General features: G+C 45.3%; 1 protein-coding gene across 5 annotated transcripts in view; it reads right to left on the bottom strand.

The window, feature by feature from the left end:
- The window catches only part of MPP7 (MAGUK p55 scaffold protein 7), a 253,485-nt gene that overhangs the window by 166,622 nt on the left and 65,526 nt on the right, over nt 1-21,337 (bottom strand). The gene's annotated exons all lie outside the window — the stretch shown is intronic.

Genomic DNA, 21,337 nt, shown 5'->3' with positions numbered 1-21,337 from the left:
TGTCTGCTGTCTACAAAAACACCGAGACCTCCTGGGGTCTACAACACATGGGACTGTTGCTATTTCTGGTCTGAATAAGAGCTGCTGTTCATTAGAAAGACAGCTTTACAAGATATTTAACCAGCGAAAACTCATAAATTATGGACTTCTGATTAGCGTGTCTGTTATCTTTCCAAAGCCTTATAATATCCTGATAACCAGTGATGATTCACAACCACATGCATGGGTACCACTTTGGAAGTCAGATACGAAACTTGAGAGATTTGATCAAACTGAAACATTCCTTGGGCTGTATTTGGCCAAAAAGATCCAAAATACTCCAGACAGGATAAAAGAAAAAAAAAAACCTTCTCTCCACTGCATTCTTAAGTGTTCTTGGTGGTTTATATTTATTCTCATAAAAACCTGGCATCCTGCCTGAACTAGCTCTTATTTACCATTCAGCAAAAATATTTTTACGGTAGCTCGACCTAAGTCAACGTATAATGATACAGGTCTCACTTTATACAAATATATACACACACACACACAAATGTAACGTAATCACAATCGCCAAGATCAGAGATTCAAAACATGAAATTATGTAAAAAGAACATAGAATTTCACTATTTTATTACTGATTCCAAGAACAGTAAAAATGATTACCTATTCCTTAGTAATATCATTAGGGTGGAAAGACACTAATTCAACTGTGATATAATTTATGTGGTACAGTTCATGGGGGATTCAATAAGTTTAAATAAGTTAATACACTTGAACAGTCCTGCACGTGGTAAGTACTCGATGTTTCATATTGATGGTGAGAGTCATGGTGAGTGTGACGGTGAGAGCGATGGTGAGTGCGATGGTGAGAGCGATGTTGAGTGTGATGGTGTGATGGTGAGAATGATGGTGTGATGGTGAGTGTGACGGTGAGTGTGACGGTGAGTCATGGTGAGAGCGATGGTGACTGCGATGGTGAGAGTGATGGTGAGAGCGACGGTGAGAGCAACGGTGAGCACGACGGTGCGTGCGACGGTGAGTGCAATCATGAGTGCGATGCTGAGTGATGGTGAGTGTGATGGTGAGTGTGATGGTGAGTGTGATGGTGAGTCATGGTGAGGGCGATGGTGACAGCGATGGTGAGAGCGATGGTGAGTGCAATTGTGAGTGCGATGGTGACAGTAATTGTGAATGCAATGGTGAGTGTGATGGTGAGAGTGACGGTGAGTGTTATGGTGAGAGTGATGGTGAGTGTGACAGTGAGAGCGACGGTGAGAGCGACGGTTAGTGCGACGGTGAGAGCGACTGTGAGAGCGACAACGAGTGCGACAGTGAGAGCGATGGTGAGTGTGATGGTGAGAGTGATCGTGAATGTGATGCTGAATGTGATGGTGAGAGTGATGGTGAGTGTGAGAGTGATGGTGAGTGTGAGAGTGATAGGGAGTGTGATAGTGTGATGGTGAGTGTGATGGTGTGATTGTGATGGTGAGTCATGGTGAGAGAGATGGTGAATGAGATGGTAAGTGCGATGGTGAGAGCAATAGTGAGTGCGATGGTGAAGGCGATGGTGAGGGCGATGGTGAGTGCGACGGTGAGTGCGACGGTGAGTGTCATGGTGAGTCATGGTGAGTGCGATGGTGAGTGCGATGGTGAGTGAGATGGCGAGGGCGATGGTGAGTGTGACGAGTGTGACAGTGAGTGTGATGGTGAGAGCGATGGTGCGTGTGATGGTGAGAGCGACGGTGAGAGCGACGGTGTGTGCCACGGTGACAGCGACGGTGAGAGCGACGGTGAGAGCGACAGTGAGTGTGACCGTGAGTGCGACGATGAGAGAGCGACGGTGAGAGTGACGGTGAGTGCGATGGTGAGAGCGATGGTGAGAGTGATCGTGAATGTGATGGTGTGATGGTGAGAGTGACGGTGAGTGTGACGGTGAGCGTGACGGTGAGTGTGACGGCGAGAGCGACGGTGAGTGCGATGGTGAGAGCGACGGTGAGAGCGATGGTGAATGTGACGGTGCGTGTGATGTTGAGAGTGACGGTGAGTGACGGTGAGTGTGACGGTGAGTGTGATGGTGAGTCATGGTGAGGGCGACGGTGAGTGTGACGGTGAGCGACAGTGAAAGCGACGGTGAGAGCGACGGTGAGTGTGACGGTGAGTGCGATGGTGAGTGTGTTGGTGAGTGATGGTGAGTGTGATGGTGAGTGTGATGGTGAGTGTGATGGTGAGTGCAATAATCATTGGGTTATTGATTTTGACTGTTATTCATCATTAGCATTACTAAAAATGCAGAAGTTCGGATCAAACAGACAGACCTAGATTCAAACCCCAGGTCTATACGCATTTCACATTACTTATCTGAACCTCGTTTCCGTCACGTGTTGAAAAAGAAATGGTAATGTACACATGTGGTAGAACTGCACAGAACTAATACACACACACACACACACACACACACACACACACACACACACTCACGAGCACATGTGAAACCGAGGACATCTGAAAAACGTCAACCGATGGCATGGATGACGATCTCCGAGTTGTGACACGCTACTGCAGTTATGCAAGATGTTACCACGGGGAGAACTGGTGAAAGTACACAGGATTTCTTTGTACTATGTCTTACAACGTGTGACGCTGTAATTATCTCGAAATAAAGCTGAAACGTGCAACAGTTGCTGTAAGAATTCAATGGAACGATTGACAGGGCGGGCACTTGATTAAAATAACGATGCTCTTCTTTCCTTAGTGCGTCTCCTTGCAGCGAACGTCTCAGTGCATTGCTTCCGAGGGAAAACAACAGCTTAGAGACACCTGCCAACTGGACACGACACCATACTCAGAAATGAAACCACCCGCGTCTTTTCCATATGGGAGTTGTTCACTTTACCCACGTATACCTTAGCTTCTTGCGGGAATGAGCCATGTTGGGTTTAATTTTCAAATAGTAGTAACTTCTCTGTTAGTCAAAGCTCAGAAGCCCGAGTTTTCTGTGTTTTTCCAGCTTTATGCAATCCTCATTCGTATGGTCCTCGAGTGGCAGTAACACTTGCTTCTCTTCACCTCCCACATCTGGTGCCAGAGAACAAGGCCAGAAGAGACAGGACAATGCCAATCAGAAATTTAAAAGACGGTTATAAGAGCTCCTAGGCCAGGGCTGCATGTAGTGTCAACGCAGGCAACGAGGAAACCATCACTTCCACTCAAATCAGCAATCCAGGCCCCAGAAAGCACCTCGGTCCATGTCTAAAACTGGGTCTGTGATGCTACGTGTGCTCTAAAGTGTTCCTATACTCAGTTCCCAAGTCCCAATCATGAAGAATACTACGAAATCCAAATAGTTTGGGTCCTTGAGATTCAGAGGACAAGTAAAGAGAGCTGAGACAGCTCGGCACGTCTTTAAGAATTTTACCTAAATCCACTTGTTCCCTGCGCCATGAAACTTATCCTGTGCTCCTCTGTGGTCACCCCAGTTCATTCTAATAAACGTCTACGGCACCTGTGAACCCAGCGCATCCCTAGCTCTGAAGGTCTAGGACAAATCGGACGTGATTCCTGTCTGCAGGCGTCTACAGCGTAGATGACACCACAGGCTATTAGCAAAGTGAGTGCAGGACAGGGTCAGGCTGTGGAGGCAAGGGAAGGGGCCGGTCCCTCCAGGGGAGGGGACAACCTCAGGAGACCCTTCAGCAGGAACAACGCCGAGTCAGGGCTACGAGGGCTGCAGGCCCAACAATCGATATGCGTGAAGCTCTCAGAGCTGGAGCCCTGGGGACAGCGCTAAGCGTAGCATACACCACCCTCTCCCCGGGGACCTTACAGTCTCGGATGACACAGAATGCATCTCATATACGAGCAAACACCAAGCAATCCTATTGGCCCAGGTAAACAGTCCAAACACTTTCTCTTCCAAGTGAAATAAACAGATGTTTAGGCAGCTGAAATAAATGAGTCATTTTCAGGGATGTCTCTAATATTTAAATTGTAATTTAGTTAGAAACATACACTTTGAATTATCTATTAAGTAAAATACATTAACTCAGATATTTAGTTTTTGCCCCAGTTGCCCATTTCACGCAACCATTTTAGTTTAGTGAAGTTCTTCCTCATCATGAGATCATGTTCGCTTCTAGGTCAGTTCAGACACAGCACTGTTTTGAATGTGGGAGACCCGTCACTGAGAATCTGGGTAAAGTTGATGGTTTTTCATTTGTTCTGTGGCTCTACGTTTTTGATCAACAAAACCACTTACCTGCTCTTTAAAATTCTATCAACTGCAAATGTAAGGTTTTTAACCCCTCTCCAAGGAATAACTAAATCTGGTTTAAACCAGATTGTCTCCTTTTTTAAAAAACAATTCTGCCAAGGGAGCTCTCAATAATCCCCAAAATTATGAATTTCGGTTATATGTGAGTAATTTTGGCTTCTCCATTCAACACACATTTTTGTGCACGTAAATACACAGAGAACACTCTCTCTAAGAGATTTTGTAAGGACCTGAATACATGCCAGCTCTCTCTTCTCTACGAGATCATTTTACAGAGGGAAAAAAAACTCACCTTCTATTTGGGCACATACGATAATAAGACACTGTCAAGGATGCCTGTGGATTTCAATAAACTTATTTCATAAAAGTGTTCCAACAGAAAAAAAGCAGTATTTTTAAATTAGTGTATTTTATATATTGAGAGAAAAGAAATCAATAAGAGCAAAACTTAAATAGGTCGAGGGTGACTCGATTAATACGTGCAATAATTATTCTAGGAATTTTAAGAAGAGAGCCATCAATGACGGTCAGAGAAGCCTCTGATGGAGCTGGCAGGATACGGGCTGGGATCTGAAGCGGGGAACACAGGGCCCAGAAGGTGATTCTAAATTGAGGGCTAATGACGGTGTTCACAGTAACAGGAGCCAATCGCAGAGAGATGCGAAGATGCTTCGAAGATCTCTGAGTTGGCTCCTGAAGCCTACTGTCTAGGAACAGAGTACTGTAATCTCTTCTCCTCTTTCCAGAGGAAGGTTAGATGGCAAATGCTGGCTGTCTGACCTCACGAAGAATAATATGCTAAGGAGAATGCTTTCCGTACAGTATAAACTGCCCACCCTGCGAGCCAGTTCATTGAGTCAGCACATGTGTGGACCACAATCTTAATTTAATCACTTACGTGCTTGATTGGAGCTCCATGTGCTACAGCTGGCTTCTCTGCAGCCTTGCTGCACTGAAGGGTAAAATACTTGTCATTTTCCTTAAAGATAAAAAAACTACAGTCGTCCCTTGGCATCCGTGGCCCACTGGCCCCAGGACCCGCCTAGGATCCCCAAATCCATGGAAGCTCACATCCCACAGCCATCCTCCGTATCTGTGGTTCCACAACAGCAGATTCAACCAAACGCTGACCATGCAGTACTGTATTTACTGAAACCATCTGCATATTAGTGGACCTGGGCAGTTCAAACCCATGTTGTTCAAGGGCCAAGTGTAAGCACTTTTTCTCCCTCAACAAAACCTATGGTCAGAGTATGTTCTTGATGCCTTCTGAGGCAACACAAGTGACAGAGAGTCAGCAGTAGTATTTTACAGACAGATATAAATACTTAATACTTTGGTGCTTCAGCAACTTCAAGTAAGTTGTCCTGCAATTTTTTTTTTTTTTTTTTGCAATATCTAGATAAGAGTAGTACTGTAAAGCTACAGTCACACTTCCTATCAGGAGCTTGTATGTGAGTAATAGGCAGGTGATTTAATCAAGGACTGTGGAAGGCAGGTAACACTGACCCAACCGTGTGGAATAAACAATTCACCCGAAGTCATAATACACTGACCAGAAGATAAAGTGTCATCACCTTGCATTAAAATTTCATGACTTTATAAGATCACCAATTTACTTAAATATATGATAGAAATTTTAACTGTGGGTAAAGCTTCCTATCATCATAGTCAGACCCCTAGCGATTTTCACCCTGCCTAATAAAACTAGCTATTGGGGCTTCCCTGGTGGCGCAGTGGTTGGGAGTCCGCCTGCCGATGCAGGGGACGCGGGTTCACGCCCCGGTCCGGGAGGATCCCACATGCCGCGGAGCGGCTGGGCCTGTGAGCCATGGCTGCTGAGCCTGCGCTCCGCAATGGGAGAAGCCACAACAGTGAGAGGCCTGCGTACCGCAAAAAAACAAAAACAAAACTAGCTATTGAATATTAAAAATTGCGTTTATTTCTTTTGTCCCCCCTTCCTTAATCTACCCTTCCTACCACCAACTCCTAAAGCTTCCTAAAATAATACTTAGTAAAAATTACTACCAGTAGAAATTCCTAGTAGTGTTCACCATACCTAATACTATGGTATAAGCTGTGGTAAAGTGCTTTACAGGTTACCTCGTTCCGTGCTCTCTATTAGCAGGTCCTATTACTGTCTCCATTTTACAGGAGGAAGTACTTTAGCCTAGGAAGTGGCATAGTCAGGACTTAAACTCAACTCTGGCCCATGTCTCCCATATAACCCCATCATTTAAATCTTCTACTCAAAACCCGCCAAGAGCTCCCTGGAGAAAAGTTAAATTTCCAACTGGACACCCAAATTACAGATGGATCAAATATTTCAAATATAAACTAGAGGACAATCTCAGAATATTTTTATCATCTGAAGTGCTTTTCTCTGCACACAAAGAACCTAGAAACCACAAAAAGCAATGATTGACAGACTTTGTGACAAAATTTTCATGCATCAAAAACACCGAAGTTTGCAGAGAAACTGCTAAAAATTCTTTGCAACAAGCAAGTGATGGACATTAAGCATAATAAAAGATCAGTAAACCAAGGGAAAAATGGGCAACGGCACAGGAATAGGCATACGGTGGTGGAAGAAACAGGTGACCCCCCCAAAATCAATACATAAAGCACTGCTCAATCTAAGAAATAATCTAAAATGGTTCTTCAGAGCCAAAGCATATCACTTTTCTTTCATCAATTTAGGAGACAATTAAGTTTGCAAATACCCAGTCTTAGGAAGGGCATGAGAACAGGCACCCAGCAGCCATGTGGTGGGATACACACTCGTTCATTCAGTCAGCATCCACTGACCACTGTAAGTCCTCTGGACCACATGCTGTTCAAGGTGTTCGGCTAGATCAGTGAACCCACAAAGATCCCGATGTCGTGGAGATAACACTCCATGGGGAAGACAAATAATAAACGTAAGTCAGGAAATTACACAGTGTGTATCAGACACTGACAGAAAAAGAGAAAACCAAGCAGTGTAAGGCAGACCCGGTGCTGGACCGCCGGCAAAGGCCACGACAGGCGAGGTGGCCAGGGAACCCAGAGCCAGGAGGACGGCGAGGGAGCTAACGGGCACGCGAGGGACAAGCAATCCAGGCAGGGGGTCAGACAGCACAGAAAGCCCACCTCTAGGTCCGGGTGCCCGCAGCGTCTGAGGAGGGCAAGGCACCCAGGCTGACTGGGGCAGAGGGAGGGAGAGATGGTCCAAGGGGACAAACGAGGACCAGGTCGCGCTGGCTCTTGTAGGACAAATACTGCAAAGAACTTAACTTTTATTTTATAGGGACAGAGCCACTGCCGGGTTTTTGAGTCAAGGAGTAAAGCGACTGGAGTTACATCTTAAAAGCACTGCTCTGGCTGCTGCCTTGAGAAGGGGGGCCAGGGGGGCGAGAGCAGAGGCGGAGAACGAGTCAGAGGGTCAGGCAGTGACCCGGGCGACGGAGGACAGCGGCCTGCACCCAGCAGCAGCGGGCGGGAGCTGCGAGGAGCGTTCAAGTTCTGGAGAGATTCTGAAGGAAGAGCCAATTATGAATTTCTCTCGGAGTGAATGAGGGGTATGAGGAGAAGAGAAGAAACAAGCATGGCTGCCGTCAAGGGAGACGGGGACGTTCGGTTTGGGGCCCGGTGAGCTGAAGATGCGGACGGGACGACCAGGTGGGGATGAGGTGGGCAGCTGGATGGAGGAGAGCCGGGAGCTCCGCAGGGAGGCCGAGCTGAAGACGCGCACTGAGGTGCCCTGGGCACGAGCCGGGGAAGACCCGGGGACACGAGTGTGCACACAGAAGAAGGAGAGGCCGAGGACCGAGCCCCGGGGTCTCCACGGTGACCAGACGCGCGGGAGCACGGAGGCCTGCCGTCCCGGAGGCCCGGTGTGGCGAGGAAGGGTGACGGCCGGGGCGTGAGAGGCCACCGTCAGGGAGGTACACCAAGGCCCGAGGACCGCCCGTCGGATCCAGTCGCGGGGACGTTGCCGACTCTGGCAGCGTGACGGGCGATGACCGCAGAGCATTAACGATATCGAGTGACACGTTGGAAAGAGCAAATATTGACGCTTAGCAGGAGGGTCGGTACAAAACAGAATCAATGTCTGTCAGGTGCCAGGGAAGGGAGGGGTAAAGAAGTTGCTTTAAGATGAGAAACACAGCCCGTGTGTGCGCTAAAGGCATCGATCGGCGCCCCCCGCCTTGAGGAGGTGAGAAGGCACAGGGTCAGGCGCACGTGGAGGCACGGCTGCGACGGCGGCATGCGCGGGTCTTCTGTGGCTCCAAGGAGGACGGCAGAGAAGGGGGCACGTGGCAAAGAGACCGGGAGGACCCTCCTACCATCACAGCGGTGTTTGCACTGTAAACTATGAATCCCGTGGGGAGTGACGGCAGGGAATCAAGCGTCTGCGTTCGAAAGAAAAGGCTGGAAAGAGTCCCCTGGGAGAATGGAAAAGTGAACAAAGCAGGCAGATCATAAGTTGGCACTGTCCTGGCAACACGAGAATTTCGAGCCTACACGTGTGCCCTTTCAGCTCCTGCGTTCACTCGTCCGTTCCATTTCTAGGGAGCCTGCATCTGCATCCAACCCCACCAGCGTTTAACCAGGAAGAGAAACCAGAACGAACGGGAAGTCATTACTTTCATTTTCACTCTATGTGTGTGTGTATGTATATTTCATATTTTATATATATATATGTATATATTTCTGCATTGCTTGAGTTTTTACAAAATAGACGTTACTTTCACAATTTCAGAAAATTTCACTTCTGGGTACTATTCTGACATAAACCTTTTCCCAGCACGAGGGCTCACAACCTCCCCCCAATTCCGTTCCAGCCACGGTGGACCGCAATTTGCTATCCCCTGAAAGCGTAACTGTTTCCATGCAATCTTACACCAACTCACTAGATAATTAACTTCCTGGTGATCACGACTGCTGTCACAGTCCCCTCCGCCAGGACCCCCGAGATTATCTGGAGGACAAAACCAGCGTGGTAACAGTCTGACCTCAGTTTCACGAACAGGTTTAGCATAACACACTTGACAACGTCTCAAGTGCGTGGAGGAAGCTGGGAAACTCCCTCTGCGTTTCAAATTTCCTCTGGATCCTTTCCTGACCCCCCTCCACAAATACCGAGGGCCACCCTGCACCAGACTGCTTAAAGCTGGGGTACCAGGCTGAGGGAGAGAAAGGAGCGTCATCCCCCAGTGCAGTGTGGGAGACGGGCATCAGACGTCGTCGTGAGGATAAGGGCAGAGCTGTAACTGAGAACACGCTGCACGGGAGGGAGGCATGGCTGGGGAAAGCGCAGCACATCCCTGAGGGATGTGAACAGCCTCAGGGAAAGCTTCCGCGGGGAAGTGACGCTTGTGCTGAGATGGTCCAAGTACAGACGCAAGCTGGGGACGATGAAGTGGGGAGTAGAAAGACCCACAGGAAAAAGAAATGCACATACGAAGGCCCGGGGGTAGAGGCTTAGACTCCGCAGCCGATGACATAAATACAAATCCCAACTCTGCAACTGCTAATTGGTTAACATTTCCGTGCATCCAGCTTTTAAACCGTATAAAGGCATAGTTGACCTAGCCTTACCAGGACTGTAATAAGGATTAAATGAGTCATCTGTAAAGCTCAGAATGCCGCCTCATTTAACTGTATATCCTATGTATTTAAAATAAAAATAAATTCCAAATTAAACCTAAAACATATGCATATGCCGGAGCATCAAGGAGACAGAATAGAAAATGTAAGTTTATGCTGCTGGAGAAAAGCTTTCCACGATAGGCAATAAAGACGGGCAGTGATGGACCCCATGTACCGCGTAAAGTGTGAACTAGCGAGAAGAGAAATGAAGAAAGTGATCACATACCCCTGACTCAGGTCAGTCTAGACATCTGCATAGTATATAAGGAAAAGTGGGAAGAAAGATGACAAATGGTCCCAGCTCTAAAACAGCAGTAAAACCTTCAAGATGAACGTAACGCAACAAATACTTGCAAGAAGTGGCACTAACTCTAATTCTGGTGATACCAATGTCATGTATTCGCTGACAAAGTTCTTACAACACTGGCTTGTGTAAATTGTGTTGACGCACGGACCCAATTCAAGATCCCAACTGGAGCTCCCAGGAACCAGTCACTGGTCATTCCCACTAGCGTGCTGAGCAACTGGACTCATCTTCCAATGCTTCAAGCGACTGCAGAAGAGTAACAGTAACCCCTTCACTGAGCTAATTCTAAACACTCCCCACTCTCTCCAGCCCGCCAGGGTTAGACACAACAAGGAAACCCTCCGGAGATGAAGAGCTACCCCACGCCGCAGTAGCCTTGCGAAAACAAATGACTCAGAGCAGATCTGACCACAAATGCTCATTCCAATTGTTCGATCACTCTGGACCTCTGCGCCGCTGCCTCTTGAAGTGACAATGGAAAACGGTGCAGCAGATACAGGATCAGCCTTGTCATAAAATCACTCATATCCTCCTCCTTTTGGCAAAACTAAGCATCAGGGAACCCTGGCTGCACGCAGAGCAAATGCAAAACCAGCCAGCAGGATAATTCATCTCAAGAGGTAGTAGTTGGTTTTTTTTTAAAACAGATCTTGGTTTTGAGCCTTTTAACAACGGGTGTTGCAGCAATTTTCCCAAGAATTCTTGACATAATTAACATCTTCGTAAGAAAAAAGCCAAGAATTCCTGTTTAGACTGTCAGTGCTGCAGCATTTTTGAGAGACTTTTATCTTCCATTTCAAAGCTACACAGTTCTATCGAGATACAAAAGATTCTGGAATTTGAAACTTCACAAGGACATCCTTCACAGACAATACAACATCCTCAGAGGTCAGAAGAACTGCATCGGTCAAGAACTTACACCAAAAAGTCACAAAAAGACTTCACCACTTGGCACAGATCACTTCACCAAACTGACCTTTATTGTCAAAATTTTCTTCTGAATCACTAAAATAAGGTGGTGGACAGGGAACACGAATACTGGACTGAAAAGAGAAATCAGGCAACGTATTTATTTCCTGCACCGATGAGGAAAAGTCATAACGCTCTGTAAAAGAGGAAAATGACCAGGGGTGTCACATTTGTCAAACAACACAGAAGTTTCTTTTTATCAAGGAGACTATAAAGTGTAGACACACCATCTAGACTACATCAAAAATAATCCAAGGGCAAAGCAAAAAACAGAAGCCTCTAGCCTACTCAAGTGAGAAGTTCAGAAAGTCTAAAGAGAAGTGGGCAAGGGACGGGAGCTATGGCTGTACTAACTCATCAGATGGAAGATGGTTCGTAGCTGCTGGGCAGACTTGAGGCCTAAATGAAACTGAAGTCCCTGGGGGGCCAGATCAGAGTGCTGAGGAGATCACCACTCAAAGCAGCACCGATGACTAACCTTGTGTCAGTGGGGAGAGGGCTCCCGCAGTCTGCCTGCCAAGTGGCCACGGGTCACCTGAGACAGTGATGGAACCGGAGCACCGCTGGGCAGCGCGAGGCTTGGTTAGAACACGAAGCGTCGTGACTTAGGGGAGGGCGGAGGAGTCTTGGGAGTAAAGGACAGATAGGACACTAAGGCTCTTCGCCCGCGGGGAAACCTGTGCTCCCAGCGAGTAACAGGCTGTGGGCGGGAGGCAAAGCCACAGCCCCATCGCCCCGTGTTTAGCCTGAGCTGATGACGGACAGCAGGTGAGGCAGACACACACCGACCGGACACCGCTAAGCTGAGGAGAAGAACATCTCGTCTAAGCGAACCAACTACCGAGCTGTACACCTGTAGCAGGGATCACAGAACTCGAGGACGAGCGTTCTAACCAGAGGTTCTGGCTCACGTCGTAGGCAATCACACCCACCTGCTGTAGTGATCGAACCAGCCTCAGCAGTACTACCTCCAAACACAAGGGCAGTAGAACACCAAGACTCAGGAGTCTACCTCAGAGTAAACATTCACTAAACAGAGAAAAAGGTTGTGCTGTCCTAAACACACACACACTGAGAAACTTCTACCAGCTTAAACTGGCTGTAAATACCCAGCATGATCCAGGGCTAATTAGAATCTTAACTCCTGATTTGAGAAATGTTTTCACCAAAACCAACAGAGAATTTCGCACATTCCTTCCCTCCTCTTTCACAGCAAGTTTGTAGAATTACAGCTATGCCATAAACTAGGGAGAAGGTATCGCTATACATATTGTAGATACTCTGAAAATTGAAGAGCACAGATGACAACGATGTATCATAGATTTACCTAGATGAACTGTAAAGAAATCTTTGTTTAGGACAATTTATTTTCTATTGTTAGTTTACTGTATTTGGACAAATAAAATAATTATTAAATCAAAGGAAATTAATGATAAAATGTGACATTTTATCACAAATAAAATTCTCAAAACAATAACATCTAAAAAAATACAGAAGCATGAAGAAGTGAAGACATTTTTCCAGTTCCAGCAAAGTGCTTCTATAAAAATATAACATTCTGTACAGGACAGTAGTTCCTAAGAGAATAAACGGCTCAGAATTTGATGACAGTCTTCCCACAGCAAACAATTCACTCTTCTCGCAGATTCCAGATGCTCGGCATTCCTGCCATCAGGATGGAAAAATTTACTGTGAGTCTAGAGAAATTTAATATCACCATTCTTGTCATTTCCCTCATAGCTTCATTATTACAACAAGTCTGGGGAAGCTATAAACCTATGTTAAATGATAAAAAAGATGTGCTCTGTGTCCAATCATATTGACCAAAATACTGAGAAATCATATAGAAGAAGACTTGGGAAAGAGAAATATATGTATTCGATTTTTCCCTTAGTTTTGATATTTGTGTTCTATACAGTATGGCCAGGCACAGGACTAAAACGTTTTACTATAACCATGGGCTAATAAACACTAAAGAACATATATCGACGCCCAGAACAACAATATAAAACTTTATGATATTAATAAAATGGGATACACCAAGCTTTCAATTTTCCACTTTGTCAAAGGTACAATAATCAGCACGATTCAGTGCTACTCACAACAGGCCTCAATTTTTCTCCTTCAAACTATGTTTTATTTCCCAAACTACCTATACTACTAAAATATTTTAATTCAACCGCGATAGAGGCATTCTCTTTTTTACACTCTCCCTCAACTGCAAATAACTTGTTAAAGCATTCGGCAGGCTGAGTTTTTAAATATGCAAAATAATTTTAATAATTACAAAACGGCAGATTGCTTAGTTCCAGCTTACACAATTACAAGCCTACCTCAGAGACACTACGGTTCAGTTCCAGACCACTATAAGACAGCGAGTATCGCAATAAACTGAGTCACACGTTTTTTGGTTCCTCAGTGCATATAGAAATTATATTTGCACTACACTGCGGCCTATTAAGTGTGCAACAGCATTTTGTCCAAAAACCCAATGTACATAACTTAATTTAAAAATACTTTATTGCTAAAACACGCTAACCATCATCTGACAATGCAGGGTTGCCACAAACCTTTCATTTGCAAAAACAGTATCTGCGAAGCGCACTGAAACGAGGTATAGGGTGCCTTAAAGTCTATAAATCAGGGTGAGTTAACAGAGGTAGGCACACACACCTGCACAGAACTCCCACGTTTAGCTGCCGCCTCTAAACCTACGTCGGGTCCAATTCCTAACGAAGTGCACGCTGGCCGTGGTGGCCTCGCAGACGGCGTCCTCCACACCAGTTAATGTAACAACACTTTGATTCCAGAAGATGAAGGCACAGCAAAGTGAAAATTACTTGTAAAACTCTTGTAAAGTACGGCCGATAACTGTCTTCTAAAAACTGGATACACACTTATACTGTACTTAACCAGTTACAGGGCCTCCTGGCCTGGAACAGTTGGCTACAAAAGCTAAAGCGCTGTATTTGTTTTATTGCAGTTAATAGTACAATAGGATTTATTTCCACTTATTTCCATATTTATAATATATTTAAAATTTAGCATAACATACAGTGAGACCAAGCCAAATAGTGTATCTGGGTTTTAACTTACACTGCAGGACGGCAACCTAATCTTAACTTAATATTAACTCTAACTTCCGTAGCTACTATTCGGTGTATTACATGGTAAACAGTGAACACACCAGTAGGTACCAACATCCATCAGGAGGATGAGGAACTGCAGAAGGCAGTTCACTGATTGTACAGAAGGAGAGGTGAGGCCTTCTCCCAGGACTACCGCAATGATCGGCAGAGATAAAGAACGAGTGCTCCGCAAACTAACACCTCCCTGTTTTACAAATGAAGGAATACAAAAAATACCTGGCACCTGGGACGCCCTTAGTAGCTGCACAGTAGATGCCATCATCTGTTTTTATCATTTCCTCTTGGAGGCTTGTTAGTTGAATTTAATAAGCAATTAAGTGAAAGGAAAGCAGAGTTCAAGAGAAAGCATCACTTCAATGGCTTTCTTTTCAATCCTTTTCAAGGATTCTCCTGAAATATCCTTCATGACATCCCCAAGAACAATCTGCTCCACGGTGACGCAACAGCTGTGCTCCTGAGAAAACCTGTGTTATCAAAAACATACAAAAGCCCTGCTTCCGGGCTTCCCTGGTGGCGCAGTGGTTGGGAGTCCGCCTGCCGATGCAGGGGACACGGGTTCGTGCCCTGGTCCGGGAAGATCCCACATGCTGCGGAGCGGCTGGGCCTGTGAGCCGTGGCCGCTAGGCCTGCGCGTCTGGAGGCTGTGCTCCACAACGGGAGAGGCCACGACAGTGAGAGGCCCGCGTACCGCAAAAAAAAAAAAAAAAAAAAAAACCTGCTTCCATGGGGAAAAGATGTGGTAGGTGAGACAGTTTCCAAATAGTGATGACAATGTACTTCCATGTATGAATCTTATAATAAATGGAATAATCTACTAATCTAATAACCTATTTTAAGCTAAAAATAATAAACTGGTGGCTCAAAACTGATAACCACCGACATAAATGCTTCCCACCCTTCCAGCCTACACAAATCTTCTTTAAACTGCTTGAAATTTTGTCTGTAACAGAAATCATAATCATCAGGGGTAAACCGCACCCTCAAAACTCCAAGAGTGGCCAGTTTAAAGCTGCTGAAATGTAAGAGAAGATCCAGAAAGAGACCTAGTACACGTAAAGAATCTAGTATGAGATAAAGGCAGCATTTCAAACCAGGGAAGTAGTGAGAAATTATTCTACTAAGAGTGCTGCATCCCTGGATTACCTTTTCAGGAAAAAATGAAATCAAATACGAAACTAGATCCCTACATAATGAAGGCAATCCCAAATAACATCTTTGCATTCAAACTGTGTCATAAAAATTCAGTCTAAGAAATACCTGCTATCACAAAAATCCTTTCACAATAATTACAAGAGTGATTTGTTGTCACAATCCTCACTTGTCAAGAAGCATTACAGACTTCAGTTACTCTGTCCCGTACCTTAAGACACGTTCACATGCACTTCTTGGACAGTATTTAAAAATTTAGGAGGTTCAAGTGCACTACATCAGAAAGAGAAGTTTAACATTTAACGTGAGTTTTGGCAAATAAAGTATTTTTTAAATTGTACTGATTTCAATAGCCTTATAATAGCTGTTCAGTTACATCTTAACAACATAAAGCCATCTTCTTGGTTTTGTCACCAAGGCTGTTGCCCCAGAATCGTACCCCCGCCCCTCCTCAAAGGGAAACCAACTGCTCTTACCTAAGTTTCAGGGGGAAGCTGTGAGAGAAAAACAGGAACTGGCTGGAACCAACCAAACCCAAGATGGCGGAAGATGTGACCTCCTGTAGACGCTAAGCCTCATTACATGGTCATCGTGATTCATCAGCTAAATGACACAGCTACCAGCCCATGACAGCTGACAGTTGCCACGACAACCAGAGAAGCCCACACAAGGACTGAAAAGGAGAGTTCCCTCGGTTCTGGGTCCAAACCACACCCCTGTTCTTGAATAACTCAGGGATATTCCTCCCTCTCTTCCCAATTCCCTCCCTTTCACCTCGACCCTCCTATGTATGTGGTGTCTCCACCTGAATTGGGTTGAGAAGTTGATTTGCAAACTAGGTTCCCGCTTCTCCATCCTTCGAAGAAAGCTGGGGCTGGTTCCAGTATCAGCACCGGTTTCGTTACTGGCTGCATGAATCCAACTGGAAAAAGAACCTCCCTGGCTGGGATGCGGGTCCGGCCCAGGCTAGGACCCTGACTGGGGCCAGTCGACCAATTCAGTAACAGTTTGGTCTCCATTTTTACTATAACTGCTCACTGTGTATCTCTCAAGGTCTCTTCTAAAAGGAAAAAAGAGTCACATCTTTTGGATGCCAAGTTCCAAGAATATAAACCCACTAAATAAAGTTCTTACTACCAAAGAGAAAAGAATATTTTGTAATGAACAATTCCACAGCAGCAGGGATTTAAAATCTACCAAGATCACTCAAACTGCCAATAACCCCCTTTTAAAACTAAACCCTGGGCTTCCCTGGTGGCGCAGTGGTTAAGAGTCCGCCTGCCGATGCAGGGGACACGGGTTCGTGCCCTGGTCCGGGAAGATCCCACATGCCGCGGAGCGGTTGGGCCCGTGAGCCATGGCTGCTGAGCCTGCGCGTCCGGAGCCTGTGCTCCACAACGGGAGAGGCCACGACAGTGAGAGGCCCGCGTACCGCAAAAAAAAAAAAAAAAAATTAACCCTAAGATTGTATTAAGAATTTTTTGTAAAAGGCAAAATCTCTTTTGTGATAAGGAAGAACATTGCAAAATAAAGCCTAGTGATTCAGCTAATTTCAGTTAGCATGTACACACACAAGCACATATGGAATTTGGGTTATAAAAACAGACTCTTGATATAACAATTCTCATTTATTTCATAGGAAGAACACCAAAAAATGCCCCCTTTAATTTAAATGTCACTTAGCACAGCACGTTCTACCAATCAAGAGATTGCCAGGGGGGCAAGGAAGGGACTTTTCCCAATGTGGAACTGGGCTTCAAGCCTCTGAGGAAACAGTGCAAGAGAGCAGATTCTTTTTTATTACTGTTATTGAGATAAAATTGACATACAACATATATAACATGGCATTAGTTTTATGTGTACAACGTAATGAAAGAGTAGATCAATTCTTGATTCTTAAGTTGCCACCTGCTGACAATTACAGGGTCCAATGGTCCCTTACACGGTCCACAGGCACGTGTTCCCACTGGGAATTTAGCACCGTCCAAGGGGGAAAAAAATCAAAACTCTGTTGACCTATGTTCAAATTTGCAACAGGGTGATGATTTTTGCAGAAATCTAGTGCTGTCACTGTTTCCTAGGCCACACAGGTGCTGCAGCAGTTATGCCTGTCAGAATCCTTGTTCCTTCTCATCAACTTCCATGGCATCTCCTTATTGCCATTTGTGTTTGGAAAATTATACAACTATAATTATGTCAAGTCATTTGTTCAAATTCGCTCACAGAAGCATAAAACAGTGACAGAAAAGAGTGATACAATCACAGGGGTTCCCAGTCTTCTGAGTATGATCTGAGTACCAAATGTTACAAGGCTACAAAGGCAAGTGAACGTGACGATATTCACTAGTAAACCGACAAAGCACAATATTAGCCCTCATTCAATATCCCTTCCTATCAAACACACGCCCGCTACACTAATGTCATTGGTTTTTATCTTGGATACCATAAACTGCAAAGCTATAGGATTTCACAGGGCTGACAAAGGTAAAGGTGAAAATGTGCTTCAACCACCAGAAACGATGGTGATGAATGAGTTTCCGAAAGAGGTCTGTCTACCAGTTACCAACCAAGGAAGAAAAACCTAACAGGCCTGGCACTGCATGACGCTTCAAGAGGGAACAATCTGAACGCCAAACTTTAAAAAAAAAACTTCAGTAGAAACTGAAGACTCCAAACAGTTTTGTTAAAGTGCACTTTTTATTATCCTGCTGGAAAAGTTAAACAGTGTTGTTATAAAATGTTGTCAGCCATTTTATGGCAACAAAGAAAATTTCAGCAGGCTCCATTCTTCGTTCATGCTAAGACTAGCACAGAGTTGCAATTATACCCTAAAATGTTGTTAATTAAAATGTGGTCACAAGGGGGCTCAGGCCCATGAGATCTACCAAGGCTGTGGGAAGCTGAGAAACAGTCCTTAAAGGGCCCCTACACAGACTCACCCACCACGTGGCCCAGTGCAGAAGTAGCCCTTTGAAAAATCACCCAGACTTCAAGTGAAAAAGACTCATTTGCTAACTTTAAAGTGTTGGTCTGGGTGGCAGGGGCCTACTCGAATTCTCTGCAAGGACAGTGGCTAGTGGGGGCCATATCCCTGCTCTCCTTTTTCCCTGTGTGGATGGAGAATGTCACCTGCCATGTCAGTAAACAAAGGATGCTGTGGCCATCAAGCCCTCAGCCACGGCAGCCCCCAGCGGTGCGCCCCGAGGGGATTCAGGATGGAGAAAAGCAGGGTCCTGGCCCTAGACAGTTAAAGTGCACATCAACGGAATGACTTCAATGAGGCCAGACTCTTGCATCCTCCCATACATAGAAAAGCGCTAAATTCCTTAACTTGAGGTGTCTGGTTTTCTGTAATGAACAGTAATCTTTTGAAGTTCCAACAACCCGGTCTTTGTTGCAGAAACTCCTACAGATCCTGGCTGCCCCCGTCGCCTCTTCACAGCAGCTCCTCAGAGCACCCGAGAGGGTGCCTCCTGGGCTGAAGTCCTCGGAAAGTTCGCCAAATAAAACATAATTCTCAACTTTTAGGTTGTGCGTCTTTTTCGGCTGACAATTGCTAAAGCCAGCAGGTGCCGCTTCTTTCTCCCTTCTGGTGGGGGTCGTCTTCCACTCTCCCTCTGCCTTGCTAAAACCAGTGCGCGCCATCTTTCTTTTCTCTTTACTTCTTTTTCTCATTTTTTCCTTCTTACGGCAGATGCCAACTTTGCCCACCTCGTTCCGGGCAGCGTGTGGCACCTTCACGCTCTCCCTCCCCTGTGCCGCTCCGGAGGGCCAGCATCCCCCCGAGGGAAGCGTCTACGGACATCTGGTGACCCAGTTTTTGTGCCTGGCTCTCGAGGCCAGGGGGGCTTCCATTCCTGGGTCCCATGACGTAACCGTCATAGAGTTCTTGGCCAACTCCCACCCCAAGGGCACCGCACGGCCAGCACACTGAAAGCACACTCCTTGCCCTTCTGCGAGCGAGGCCAACCTGCTCGCTCTGCAGCCTCAGCCTCGGGCGCAGGGGCTCCAGGGGTGTCACGTGCCTAGAGGCAATGGAGGCGCAGGCCAGGCACAGACACCTGTTTGTTCTCCCTCTGCCTCACTACAGCTCACCAGTAACTCCCAGAAAGGAGCTTATACACTCATCTGGAGCCCTGACTTTTTGGCTGCCACCCAGAGGACCCCTCCAGATCCTCTGGTCTGTGGACAGCAGGGCTTACGCTCACAAGACTGGATACGTGTTTGCGTTCTTTAAAAGCTGCTGCCTGAGGGTCTGGCTTCCAATCAGCCTGAATCTAGTTGCTGAGATCCTCTCCTTTGGGACAATGGCTGGTCTTAGCACACCCTCAACTACTGGGAGCCACTAAAAATAAAACAGGATGGCTGGGAAATCACAAAGGTTTGAGAGACACCAGTTAGGGCAGGGTCGAAAAATAAGGTTCATCTCCTACAGAAGGCCAACCCTTCACGACTTGGAAAGGTAGCTATTTCATCTAATACACAGAAACCAACACAGAGTCAAGCAAATGAAGATACAGAGGAATACATCCCAAATGAAAGAATAAGGTAAAACCTAAGGGAAAAACCTTAATGAACAGTGGTATGTAATTTACCCCATAAAAGGGAAAACGTAGTGGTGATAAAGATGCTCACTTAACTCAGGCAGAGAACTGATGAACACAGTGAGAACTGCAACAGAGACAGAAAATACAAAAAATACCATAGAGAAGTAACAGAGCTGAAGGATAAAATAACTGAACTAAAAACGACACTAGAGGGATTCAACAGCTGACTACACGAACCAGAAAAAAAAGGATCAGTGAACTCAAAGACAGAGAAGAGGAACTCAAAGAAGAAGAAAATCAAAAAAAGAAGAAAAAAAGTAAAGACAGCTAAGTAACCTATGGGACAACATCAAGCAGACTAACATTCACAACATAGGGATCCCAGAAGAGAGAGAGAGAAATGGCAGAAGAGTTATTTGAAGAAATACTGACTGAAAACTTCCCTCACCTGGGGAAGGAAACAACACCCAGGTCCAGGAAGCCCAGAGAAGTCCAAATGAGGTGAACCCAAAGAGAACCACACCAAGACACATTACAATTAAAACATCAAAAGTTAAAGACAAGGAGAGACTCTGAAAAGCAGCAAGAGAAAAACAACTTCTTTCATAAAAGAGAACCCCCATAATACTATAAGCAGGTTTTTCAGCAGAAACTTTGCGGGCCAGAGGGAGTGGCATGATATATTCAAAGCACTGAAAGAATAAACCTTCCAACCATGAATATTCTACCAGGCAAAGTTACCATTCAGAAAGGAAGTAGAGGTAAAGAGTTTCCCAGACAAGCAAGAGCAGAAGTAGTTCATCACCACTAAATGGGCCTTAAAAGAAATGTTAAAGGGACTTCTTTAAGCTGAAAAGAAATGATGCTCCTTAGTAAAAGGAAAATATATAAAAGTAGCAATCTCACTGGTAAAGGTAAATACATAGAAAAGGTAGTGGATTAATCACTTATAAAGCCAGTGTGGTTTAAAAGACAAAAGCAGTAAACACAACTGTAATCACAATAACTAGTTAAGGGATACACAAGATAAAAAGATATAAAATGTGACACCAAAAACGTAAGAGTGGTGGAGGAAGTAAAAACGCAGAGCCTTAGAATGCATTCAAACATAAGCTGCTATTAACTTAAAATACGGTCATAAATGTAAGTTGTTATAAGTAAGCCTCACAGTTATCACAAAGGAAAACAATTATAGGAGATACACAAAAGACAGTGACAAAGGAGTCTAAACATACCACTGACGATAGTTATAAAACCACAAAAGAAGAGAGCAAGAAAAGAAGAAAGGAAGAGAGGAACTACAAAACAGCCCTAAAAACAATTAACAGAA

Source organism: Lagenorhynchus albirostris, chromosome 1 (genome assembly GCF_949774975.1).
Source record: "Lagenorhynchus albirostris chromosome 1, mLagAlb1.1, whole genome shotgun sequence".
Taxonomy (NCBI): Eukaryota; Metazoa; Chordata; class Mammalia; order Artiodactyla; family Delphinidae; genus Lagenorhynchus; species Lagenorhynchus albirostris.
Note: the sequence above shows the minus strand (reverse complement) of the source record. Positions and strands in the feature narration are given on the sequence as shown.